This window comes from Pinus tabuliformis, chromosome 9 (genome assembly GCF_031772625.1).
Source record: "Pinus tabuliformis cultivar Carrire ecotype Pingquan chromosome 9, CPIR1, whole genome shotgun sequence".
NCBI lineage: Eukaryota > Viridiplantae > Streptophyta > Pinopsida > Pinales > Pinaceae > Pinus > Pinus tabuliformis.
The window spans coordinates 150496821-150501710 of NC_142307.1; positions in this window are offsets into that span (position 1 = coordinate 150496821).

The window sequence follows — 4890 nt, forward strand, 5'->3', positions numbered from 1 at the left end:
TCTTCAATAACTAATTATTATTTAATTAATCCTTATTACGATTATTATTTTTATATATTATGTTCATAACAAAAGACAACAATCTATCCATGCCCATGATTTATTTTCACAATATCTAGGAGATATTTGATCACACAATTGGATTAGATTTCTCCCAAAGAGATTCTTATGATTTAATCATATAGTTGAGCAATAGATTTCGAATCAAATCATTGTGTTTTTTACTGCAAAATATAGTAGGCCTAGTGCAAAGCCACACTAGCCAATCTAGGTCTTATGGCAACAAGATATTAGCCACTGATGTCACCTTAGTGAGCTCTCTCCAACTATTAGTGGTGGATGTTATCCCCACAAGGGAGGCTTCCCTAAAGAAACCACCAAACAAAATCTTCAACAAACAAGGGCCCAATGGTTATATAAAGTCTAATAGATAGGGAGGAAGGTGTTGGCAGGGCCTTGATGGCCGAGATAAGAGATATAAGCAATCAAACACTCTTTCTACCAATTCCAATAGAAAAGAAGAGGGTGTTTAAAATGTAAATAGTATTGGTCTTCATAATTGTTGTTTATGACATGATATAATTCTTATGTATTTGCAAAATAGAAGAGAAGAAAATTATTTTAAAGATCAACAAAATTTTATTTTTATAAGCATGGGTTCCATGCTCAATTTATTATGTTTATAGGTCAAAGCACCCATTGAATTCTTCTAGGTTTGTGTCATGAGTCATAGTCCTTGTCATCATGTAATATACCCTTCTTGGCCTTTTTGTATCAAGAAAAAAATTTGTTTTTGTGTCAAAATTGTAAGTTAAGCCTCCTCCACCAATTCAGCCTTATCTCCTAGCAAGTCGGCCTCATTGAAGATGATTCAACCACACAAGAGACTATATATAAGAAGTGCATTCGACCTATTGAGGGTCAATCCAAGAAGAAATTCAATCTACAATCACAAACAAAGAAAGAGGTGAGAAATCATATAAAAGAAGGTTTATCCCTTTGCAAGAAGAATAGAAGCCAAGGAAAGAAGGAAAAAGTCTGAAATTTTATCATTTTTCCTATCACATGTGTGAGAGGACTGAGGTAGAATTGCGAAGGTGCAGGCCAAAATTTCAGAAGTTGAAGAGAGGATCGAGACCCTGGTTGACTTGATTTGAAGTGTTTGACTTAAGTTGACTTTGAAGAATTTGACTAGCCTATCTTGGAAGGCTGACTTGGTGGATTAGAGAAAGTCATATTGTTGATCTCAGGGTCTTGGTTGTCTCATTTGAACTGATTCTTGAAGAAGAGAATGAAATTTTGGTTGGGTTTTCCCCTAAGAGAGGGGTTTTTCCCTATTTGAGAGCCTACAAATTGTGTCATTTGTTGTTTTTGTTGAAGAGAGTAACTAATGTCGGTCTTCGTAATTGTATTTGAGTCATGACGCAATATATTTGTCAAAAGAAAGAAAGAAAAAATAAAAATATCTACAAAAGAAAAATATTTATTAACATGGGTTTCATGCTCTTATTATTTTATTGTTAGTTCAAAGCCTCCATTGTAGGGTTCTAGGGTTTATTTCATGAGTCCTAGTCCATGTCATCATGTAATAGACCCTTCTTGGGCTTTATTTTTCAAGAATTGATTTTTTTATATGTAAATTGAGTCAAATATGCCTCCTCCAACAAGTCAGCCTCAAAGAAGACAAGTTAGCCTCATTAAGGATGAGTTGACCTCAATAGGAGCCTCAAACCACTATTTATTGGTAGCTACTCAACCTCATTTGAACAATCAATCAAACAATTTGATCTACAATTGAAAGAGGAAGGAAAATGAGTGAAATACCTAGAAGAAGGAGAAAACCCTAGAGAAGGAGGAGACACGTGTTAAGAAGAATCCTAAATTCTCTCTTTTCTACCACACGTGTCAAGTTTTTGGGTTGTTGCAAGAGGACCGAAATTTTTGAAGCTGGGAGCCAAAATTCTGAGTTGTAGTTGGGCTAAAGTTGCTTGAATAAAAGTGATTGTTGGAGTTTTGCTAATCATCCTAGAAGGTTGACTTGGTGAACTAAGGGAATCCTTTTGGTCGAGTCTAAGATCTTGATCCAAACTTAAACAAGAATGCAAGAACTTATAGATATAATCATAAGTACGGAGATGCATCAGAAAAACACTTCATTTCATTAATAGAAAAATACTGAACTATGTTGATTTGGGGTAGCCTCAGATGTGCTCTATCCACGAAATTTGGTGGAGAGGTTGGGGCACATGAGATCTCCAACACCCAGAAAGGATTTGGGCAGATTCTAAACAGATCAGGAGATATTAAAATAATTAATATTTTTAATGGAGTCCCTAAGTCTAAACTTAGGGAAAATAAAATATTAATGTGAATTAATATGAATTTGTATTAGAGTGGGCCAAAAGACATGGATCAAGCCATATCTAATCTTAGTCATTGATTAGGGACTTAATCTTGGTCGTTGAGATGTCAACGGGAAAAAAGTATAAGAGGAGGCTTGAGGGTCACTTGGAGAGTACACCAGATGATCAATCATTCTATTCTCTAGAGTGGGGTTTGCTAAAAGAGATAGAATCAGTGATCGGGAGAGCAACTGAGGGGCATTGAGTACAGAGAAATAGAGAAGGCAGAGATTTTGTCGGGAGAGTAGCACAACAACCAAGGAGGGTGATGCAGAGCCAGCAAGGGCTGACGCAGGGCCACGCAAAGGCAACCAAGTGCTGCACAGAGCACTAGAGGGGCCAACGCAGTTGACGTTGAGGCTCCTAGAGCTGACGCAGGGCCTCTTAGGGCTGACGCAGGCCTAGAAAGGCTGACGCAAGGCCAGCATGAGACAGAGAGGGGCTGACGCAGTCCAGTTTGGGCAGACGCTGGGGTTGCAAAGCAGTTTTGTGTTGAGGAGCTGTTGGAAGGATTTTCCGGGGTTTCAGCCAGGAGATTTCTCTCAAACTATGAGGTATAGCTGCTAAGGAAATTCTCTGTTGGGTAGGCCAGTTTTGGCACCCAGATTGTACTCTGATATTGCTTAATAAGAAAACCCTCAGATAGCTGCACCGGTTTTCCCGCATTGGGTTTTTTCGGGGACATTGGTCCAAAAAATAATGGTGTCATGTGGTGTGTTTGTTCATGTTTCTTTTAGTTGTTGATATGTAATATGTTCAGCGTGCACTGGTGTTTATTTTCAGTACGTACTTTGTAAATAACTTGTTAAAGAAAAATAACAAGTAGGTAGGAATAAATCAGAAAAAGTGCATGAAGGGTTTCTAAACTAAGTAAATTTAGAAACTTCAACAATGCTTACAAATAGAATGGAAAGAAGATAGCTGGGGCGATGGTAGCTTATCTCTGAGCAGAGATGTGGTGGCTACATGCCTCTGAACTATGTTATAATGAGGCTCAAAGGCCTATTTATTATTGAGAAACAATGGAAAACCCTAAACATCCACAAACCTAACCCTAGGAGATGAAGCACCAAAACTATGGACCATGTTTGGGTAAATTGGTACATCAACTTCCCGGGTTCGTAACTTTGGTATATGATCTCTGTTTGGCTACCATAATACCTCGTTTCGAAGATCTCAAAAAGAAGGCTGAAAATAAATTCTTAAATTGTTTGGGACATTTTTGGTCTCTCCATTTTCCCTAAAAACGTCGTTTAGGGCCTCAAAACGGCTCCGGCAGTTCAGGACCAGAAAAGCTGCCAAAAATAGTAAATTGTGCTACAATTAAGGAAACCGAAAACCTGAAAGAGACAATGTTGGGGTTCCAAGTGGAATAGGCGGGTGGCCACCAATATCCACCAGGATCTTTTCTCCCCCCTTAGGAAGCAATGGTCTCTATTGCATTGAGTGCCTCCATGACATGGGGAAACTTTTGTTGAACTTGGTCCCTGGTGAGCCACTTGCCTTGGTGAAGGAGTTGGTAAACATTGATAACTCGGTATGTTTGATCTTTTGGTGGCGAGTGTTCTTGATCTGTGTTTCCATGATCCGATTGGTGGTGGCATGTTCCTTGCAGTATGGGTTTAGCTCTGTTGGTGTGAGCTGTTCTGCAACGTCAGATGTGTCCAGCAATGGTGGAAAGTATGGCCGAAGAATTTCTACATTGAACACTGGGTGCAGATCAAGGAACGATGGAATGCTAATCTCGAAGGCATTGTCCCCTACAACCTTGGTGATGGTGTATGGCCCATGTCGGAGCAGGCAAAGCTTGCGGTGGGGTCCAGCAAGGCGCTCCTTCTGTAAATGTAGCCAAACTTTGTTGCCCACCTGGACTTGTACGACACCCAATTTTGATCATGGCACTACTTGTACTTAGCATTGGCTCTATCCAATATATCATGGACCTGCTAGTAGATGTATTGAATGCGCTCAATGACGTTGTTAACCCTGTCGGCTTCGGACTGGACATGAGCTAAATCTGCCTAAGTAGCTGCAAATGATATGGCCACATCAATGGGACATAATGGTTGAAATCTGAGCCCTACCTGAAAGGGGTTGGGGCCCGTTGAGCTGTGGAGAGCTCTGTTATAGCCATGCTGGACATAGGGGAGGTTTTCATCCCGTGCGTGGATGTTTCGAGTTGTACATGCGTAGAATGTGTACGATCATCTTGTTGACAAGCTCTGTTTGGCCATCAGTTTGGGGATGGAAAGTTGTGGACTTAGTAAGTTTTGTATCCAGCATCGACCAAAGACTTGACCAAAATGCATGCAGGAATTTTCTATCCCGATCTGAGACAATGGACTGTGGGATCCCAAAGTGTACCCATACACGCTCAAAGAAGAGCTTAGCAATGGCCTCTACTGTGATACTCTTCTTGTAGGCTACCATGATGGCCATCTTAAAGAATCTGTCGACGACCACGAAAACACAATCATTGTCATGCTTA